Genomic DNA, 8068 nt, shown 5'->3' on the forward strand with positions numbered 1-8068 from the left:
ACTGGAGGATGACAGATAGTGGTTGAGTTTTGACTTGGCATATTTTTATAACATGTACATTTCAAAGCTGGCAGTATAATAAGTCAATATAGTTATTGCGATCACAAATGTTGAAAAGTTCCAAGCTAGCAGAATGGTGGAAGAATAAACCAGGACAGAAGTTGAACCTAAAACCGTGTGTTGCCCAAATTAAATTAGTTATGAAAGAGTAAGACATTATGTAGAATCCTTTTCTTTTTAAGTTTCTTGAAGTAGTAACCAAAAAGGAGATTAAGACATTCCAAGTGTTTGCTAACCTACTTACAGACATCATTGCTCCCTTGGGCCTTTGTAGCCTTACACCTTCCTTAACGGACTAGCTGAATAGGTAAATGGGTTATATCAGGCCAGGAAATCAATGTGTATACTGTGTTCTCAGCCACAGATGAGCTTGTCGAAGCCATTTTATTATAGCTCTAGGAGTTATATTGATCTGACTTAACTACTCTGAGGTGGCTAGCAATCCAATGAAGATGTGTTTCTCTGTCTATCCAAACGCTTTCTCCCCTCAATAGTTCTTATAGAGTAAGTGTTTGCAGCTTGAATAAATTTAATGTTTGCTTAATCAAATCTGACTATGCTGGAACCTAAATGCTATTAATTACTAAAGGAATCACTTCAATGCTGTAACATGATGTTAGGCTGGAACAGCCCTATATGTTACTAAGAAAACAAGGGGGTTGGAGCCTTTATTTCACATATGCATCTAGTTTTGATTTCACTCTAGTACACGCCAAGCAAAATACATTTCTTTACCTGAAATGTGACTCTTCGTTTTACCTTCAGTTATCATATTTTGTTTGCACTGGATAGTACTGGACTGATACACAAAGGTATCACTATGTCCTTAATAACTATATATTTTTTAAAAATCACCTATATTTATTTGTTGGGGTGTGGAGAGTTCATGTGATGCAGAATGGAGCCAACAGTGTCTTTTCTAATTGAGACTCATTTCTATGAATACCTGAGATTTATATAGCTAAAGTTGACATTCTGTAAACATTAAAATCATTTTCAGTCTAACAAAAAAATCCCCCGTTTTCTGCACACAGCAGAAATGGCCTAGAATTAAAATACCCAGAATCATCCAGCACCTGCTGAATCGCTGAAAAGTGCTGTGTTCCACTGACACTGTGCAAGTGCAGCCAATGTACATTTTGGATTTGGAACAATCATGGATCATTTATCTTGGAGGTACAGATTTCACGGCAGGGTTTTTTTTCTTGGAACAACTTTAAAAACAAGATGAGGTGCACAGTACATTTTTGATCGGATGTGCAAAGCAAATACATCACCCCAAAATTGTTAGGGGGATAAACCTCCAGATATGGTAACAGCTCCATTTTTAAAAGAGGTTCAGTTTTATACATAATATTGGACAGGGCACATTTTCAAGCTAAGTTTGACACTTTTAAAATCTCTCTCTTTGCAGAGTCATATGGCTTTACACAGTATGATTACAATTTATTAATGCACATAATGATGAATGTGAAAAAAGAAGTTTCACATGGAAGCAAAAATGTTTATTTGATTAAATACAGTCTTATGCTTACAAATTACACTGTGTGTTAAACAGTAGCCAACTGCACATATTAACTACCTACAAAGCATATGTCCTAAAACAGTGATTTCATTTCAAACAAAAGCATAATGTGTGCTCTTTCCTTACATTCTAATTTACAATTTCAATTATAAATATTGAAAAATGTGTTTCCTTTATTGGGTGAATAGTTGTACTTTTGTCTTACAGACATATAGTTTATAGTACAACCAAGGAGAGATACAGTATAACAAAACAAAAAAACCTCTGCTGCCTTGAGTACATGGCCTTTATTTTTTAAACTTAATGGCTGAGTAAAAGTCTGAAACCTACATTCTTACTTGGACAGAGAAGTTACCATGCTGACATTTATTTTTGTAGCAAATCAAAATGGTCACTCTGAGCCTCAAATCATAGAGCTCAAGCAGGAGAGGTAGGTTTAGAAGTGGTCCTGCGAAAATGAAGACGGGTGTAGATTTGAACCAATGGAGCTGTTCCTCTAGCTGGCATGAAAAACTCTTACAGCTAGATTGTAATCTAGACCTATGTGATCAAGCAGTGGAGTGGGAGGAAGGGGCCTAAGGTCCCACACCCTGCACAGATCAAAAGACTAGACACAGGGAAAAGAGCAGGCTCCATAGAGCCACTATCAGCTCTCACATACAGGTTCATGGAGAGGGATAGACAGGAGTGGGCAATGCTTTGTTTGACTCCAACCCCCTTCTTCCCCATACTGGCTTCCAGCATAGTTGAGCCAGTACACAAAGGGAAGTAAGCTGCAGCCTGTAAAGACCTTCCTCTGGGGCCAAAGGGAAGAGGATAGAATTTGTGACTCAAAGTTATAGAGTTCTTTCCTTAAGCTCCCGCTGAAGTTAAAACATAAGAATGACCATAGTGGGTCAGATCAAAGTTCCATCTAGCCCAGTTTCATGTCTTCTGACAGTGGCCAATGCCAGGTGCCCCAGAGGGAATGAACAGAACAGGTAATCATCAAGTGATCCATTCCCAGCTTCTAGCAAACAGAGACTAGGGACACCATCCCCGCCCATCCTGACTAATAGCCATTGATAGACCTATCTTCCATGAATTTATCCAGTTCTTTTTTAACCCTGTTATGGTCTTGACCTTCACAACATCCTCTGGCAAACAGTTCCACAAGTTGACTGTGCATTGTGTGAAGAAACACTTCATTTTGTTTGTTTTAAACCTGCTGCCTATTAATTTCATTTGGTGACCCCTAGTTCTTATGTTATGAGAAGGAGTAAATAACACTTCCTTATTTACTTTCTCCACACTAGTCGTGATTTTATAGACCTCCATCATATCCCCCCTTACTCATCTCTTTTCCAAGCTGAAAAGTCCCCATCTTATTAATCTCTCCTCATACAAAAGCTGTTCCATACCTCTAATCATTTTATTGCCCTTTTTAAATCTTTTCCAACTCCGAAAAAAAATTTTTTTTGAGCAAGGGCAACCAGAACTGCACACAGTATTCAAGATGTAGGCCTACCATGGATTCATATAGAGGCAATATGATATTTTGTGTCTTATTATCTATCCCTTTCTTAACGATTCCCAACATTCTGTTTGCTTTTTTGACTGCCACTTAACATTGAGAGGATGTTTTTAGAGAACTATCCACAATGACTCCAAGAGATATTTCTTGAGTGGTAACATAATTTAGACCCCATCGTATTATAGTTAGGATTAGGTTTGCCAATGGCATTACTTTGCATTTATCAACACTGAATTTCATCTGCTGTCTTGTTGCCCAGTCACACATTTTTGAGAGAAACTTTTGTAGCTCTTCACAGTCTTCTGTGGACTTAACTATCTTGAGTAGTTTTGTATCATTTGCAAATTTTGCCACCTCACTGTTTACCCCTTTTTCCAGATCATTTATGAACATGTTGAATAGGACTGGGCTTATTACAGACCCCTGGGGGAACCACTATTTACCTCCCTCCATTCTGAAAATTGACCATTTATTCCTACCCGTTGTTTCCTACCTTTTAACCAGTTACCAATCCATGAGAGAACCTTCCCTCTTATCCCATGACAGCTTACTTTGCTTAAGAGTCTTTGGTGAAGGATCTTGTCAAAGGCTTTCTGAAAATCTAAGTACACTATATCCACTGAATCCTTTTCCACATGCCTGTTGACCTCTCAAAGAATTCTAGTAGTGCAGCTATGAACTAGCTCTTGCTTAGGGCTAAATGATATTCTAGAGCTCAATTCTACTGAATCACGTTTAGCATGGTCCCATATCATGTGGTCATTGACAGCAGTACAATGTGAGTGTAAAGTAGGGGAAAACACTACCAGATCAGAAGGAAAGTGTTGGACATTCACTTTGCATTAGTGCAAACGAATTCACAAGGTGCAGGGCAATGGAGAATCTGGCCCCTAACCTAGCCACTAACAAATGAGAGTTTCAGTTTGTAGGGAATACTGGTTTATTGCAATATTAACCTCCTCTCACTTAGCAGCAGGAAGAAAGGCTGCATTCATGTGTTTTTGTTTAAGAGGCAGCAAGGAGGAAGGAAGGACCTAGTTCTAAGGATGAGCCTTGATGTCAGATAACAAATGCCTAATTTGTTATCTGCAGCATGGATGCCCTAGCAACAGTTCTGTCAGCACACTGACCCCCAGCCTGCCCCGCCGCAATGCCAACAACTCCTGCTCGGCATCCCCGGCTGAGCTGGGCCCCAGCCCCAGCGTCCTCTAGCCGCCTTGCTGGGCTGGCCTCCCACTCGGAGCCCCAAGATGGTGCGGGGCTCCTGGCCCCACCAGACGCTGATGATGATGAGGGGACCCGCTCTCCCTGCCTTGCCGGGGATCTCACAGGAGCAAAACCGCACTGGGGCTGGCACAGTGCGCCCTGTGGCAAACAACACCAGCTGACTAGCTCCACATGCAAAGGTGCCCTCTCAGGAGAAGGGGCTCCCCTGCCTTGCATCTCCACCCTGTATGGGGAGACAGTTCCTGTGCACCCTCCCTGCCCCCTACCTGCTACAGAGACACAGTCCCTGTGTGCCCCCCACTCCACCTGATACAGAGACACAGTCCCTGTGTGCTCCTCCCACCCCCCATCCTGGTACAGAGAGGCAGTACCTGTGTGCCCCTCACCCCTAGTACAGAGAGACATTTCCTGTGCGTCTCCTATTTGTTTGCCTTTAAATTGATCTCCAACAAGCCTGCGTTGTGTCCTACAACCCACTTATATTGCAAGTGTTTTATCCACCCACTTGTCTGGTGTACTTACATTTGTAAGCATGCGGATCAGAATCTTAGTGACATTCACTTTTGCTTTGATTCTCTGCCTGTGGCTAATCGACCAGAATCTTCCTTCTACACATCTCATTGTGCCAGACTTTTACATGTTTGGTGTTTACTTGGGACACTAAGCTACTCTTTCCTTCCCTACTATGGGTAAATAAATTGCCCCTATAAAGGGGAAAAAGTCATTTATTCTTTAATCTCGTAGTAATAAAGCAACTCTTCAGCATGAAAGGGGCTTTCTCCCTTCCACTCTCCTTCCCCTTCAAACACAAACATGGGTTGAAATCCACCCAGGGAACTGCTGTCTGTTGCTCTTTTGAAAGAATTCCCTCAGCAAGCACACACCATAACCAGTTGCACTAGGACCAGGAACATTGGGTGTTTTTCCCATCAGAAAATTCCAGGAAAACTAATGCTGCCCCTTCCTTCACGTGCTAAGCAAATTTAGGCATCTAGCTTCAAGGAAGTGCAGGCAATGGGACAATGGACCAAAAGGCCTCCAGAGATTTTCCTTCCTCAATTTATGGCTGAACGGTGGAAAGCCCTGAGTAAGAAAAGGCATTGACCCTAACAAAATAACTGCCAGTCACACAGGAAGCCTGTCTCTGTAAATGAACGCTTCATAAATGTAAAGCCTCCAAGGAACTTTTTCAATTGTTGTTTAACAAAACAAAAACAAACAAAAAAGTTTGGAGGACCTCAGCAGAGATTTCTCTATAGGAAGGCTCTTGAAACATGTTTTATATTTTAGAGGAAAACTGAACCATGCATCCAAACCTACATTAATATTCTGATTCCAAATAAGACATTTTCAGATCTGGCTGTATTTATATCTTGTTTGTTCATTAATAAACTCTGTTGCTGTTCAAACAAAAGGCACATCTGTGGGGTCAGTGAACAGAAAGTTCCCCGGCCTAGTCTCTATTACATCCTGCCATAAAGATAGCAAGACAAAGATCATTACAAAGAAAAAGCAAGGGATTACTTTCCAGCAGCTGCCCGCACCTTTCAGGAGAGACCATTGGAACACCCTGTTTTCCTCCAGATCTATCTTCCATCTTGTGGAAAGGTAATGTTGATAACTACCAGTTATTTCCCATCATGCCTTGTCAGATGCTAGGACTACTAATATGGCCACCATGGTTTCCTTCTCTCCTTTCTTCAGAAGTCATAATCCTCTATGACTGAGGGGGGAAAGAACATTCCAACCCACTCTGTTCATAGAATTCGAACCCAAGGCCAAAGTCAATCTTGTTACCCTGCCTATTTGAGGTTCCATAATTCTGGATTTTTATGTTATGTCTCACCACTGATAATATATCATCTTATCAAATTTCATAAGGAGTAGGGAAGACCTTTAGACAATAGTTAGATGCTGCAAGAAGTATGGCTAGTGAATTGGTAGGCTGCAGTATTGAACAAATTACTCAGCATGGAGGTAGGATCACTCAGCTGTAGACTATCACCTGGAAAAATCATAACACTATTTGTGGTCATTAAAAATGCTTCGGTAGTTTTTGTGTCTTCCAGGAGCCAACATAATTACATTCTACTGGTCAAAATTCCCATTTTATTTCTTTTTGGATAAGAATGTTCTTCACTTCCAATCCCTAAGCTATTGTGTACTGTTGTTGTGAGATGTTTGCAATTTGTTGTTTTTCAAGCCAGAGATGGCGGCACTTCAGTGATGAGCAAAGTGTTTCCAGGATAATAAATATTGTTTTTACAATCAGTGAGTTTGTAAGTACTGAGAGCCTTTTGGATTAAAGGCACTTGCAAAATGCAAGGTTCTCATTACAATTGACTAACAGGTCAAAATGTATTTTATTTTAATCCAATAGCCCTACATGTTTCAAATAGTCCCAAAATATAAATTATATCCTACTTTATAGCAAGAGACAAATCTGACAGCCCTTAACCATAATCACTGCAAATTGCAGTATTGACATCTTTGAATTAAAATTGCACAAGGATTCACATTTAGTTTTAACCACCATCTAAAGTAATTTGAATATTGTGGGATCAGAACAATTTTTAAGATGAATATAATATTCTTCCCCATGTATTTCATCAGTGAGGATCATTTGGATAAAAACAGAGCTTTAGTTTAAGAGTCCATTGGCTTGCCAAAGATAATGGTTTAGAGTTTCTCTGGGCTGTAACAAGCTGTGAATGACAGTGTTCACTCTTATTTCTTAAGAGCACTGCCTTGTTATCTACCACTGTGGTCCCAACAAAGGGAAATCCAGATGTCTGTAAATTGAAGGAGAGCTAGATGACATTCTGCTGTTAATGCTCTGAATACATAAATTATTGTAATAAAAGAAGATCTGTGACAAAGGTTAATATAACAATCTTTCTTTTTCTTGTGTAATAAAAAAGAAAAACAACAAATTAGGTGACTGTAAAGGAGCGGACTCACCCCTGCAGCACCTCCTGCTGGTCTTTGGGGAATTAGCTCTTTCCAGCGTGGAGCGCCCTCTGCAGGCCGTGATCTGCATAGCTCTGGCCCCCCATGTCCCACACAGACCCTAGTGCCCCTTTCTCTGGGTTCTGCCCCCTGGCAGCACCCCCACACTCTGCCTCTGGGCTCCCCTTCCTGGGGGACCCCACAACCCACTATCCCTACCTTGCCTCAGTCTGGGCTACTGCCAGTTATCACCAAGCCCCTGCTCCCTGGGGCAGACTTCAGTGTAAAGGCCACTCATCATAGGCAAGGGAGTTCGGACCTGTTGCCTTCCAGTACCTCTATGGGCGTTGGACCAGGCCCTACAGCCTAGGGAGTTGCCAACCTGGAGCACCCCGCTCAGTCTGCTGCTTCCCCGGCACGGCACCAGCCCTGTCAGGCAGGGAGCCAGGCCCTATTCTCTCCCAGCCTGGAGAGAGACTCCTTGGGCCTCTGGCTCACAGCCTTTTTATATAGGCCAGCTGGGGCCTGATTGGGGCATGGCCCTGCTGCAACTGCTTCCCCAATCAGCCATCCCCAGCCACAGCCCTCTGCAGGGCTGCTTTTAACTCCTTCTATTTTAGGAGCAGGGTAGCCACCCCACTACAGTGACACAATAATTCTATTTTTAAAACAGAATGACAGATCTTTTCTCCCCTTGATGCCCACACAATTTCCATTTAACAGATACTGCACATATACCCAGTGATGAGCTGCCAAAATCTTAACAACCGGTTCCCTATAAAAAGTTCTGATTT

At 41.7% G+C, this 8068-nt stretch overlaps 1 long non-coding RNA gene across 1 annotated transcript in view; it reads right to left on the reverse strand.

Annotated features, from left to right (window-relative positions):
- LOC122456312 overlaps positions 1 to 7785 on the reverse strand; it is a 77764-nt gene extending 69979 nt beyond the window's left edge. The window contains exon 1 of the long non-coding RNA XR_006275164.1: positions 7611 to 7785. This is a non-coding gene — a long non-coding RNA (uncharacterized LOC122456312). The remainder of the gene's footprint in view (positions 1 to 7610) is intronic.
- Positions 7786 to 8068: the final 283 nt, after the last annotated feature.

This window comes from Dermochelys coriacea, chromosome 12 (assembly GCF_009764565.3).
Source record: "Dermochelys coriacea isolate rDerCor1 chromosome 12, rDerCor1.pri.v4, whole genome shotgun sequence".
Taxonomy (NCBI): Eukaryota; Metazoa; Chordata; order Testudines; family Dermochelyidae; genus Dermochelys; species Dermochelys coriacea.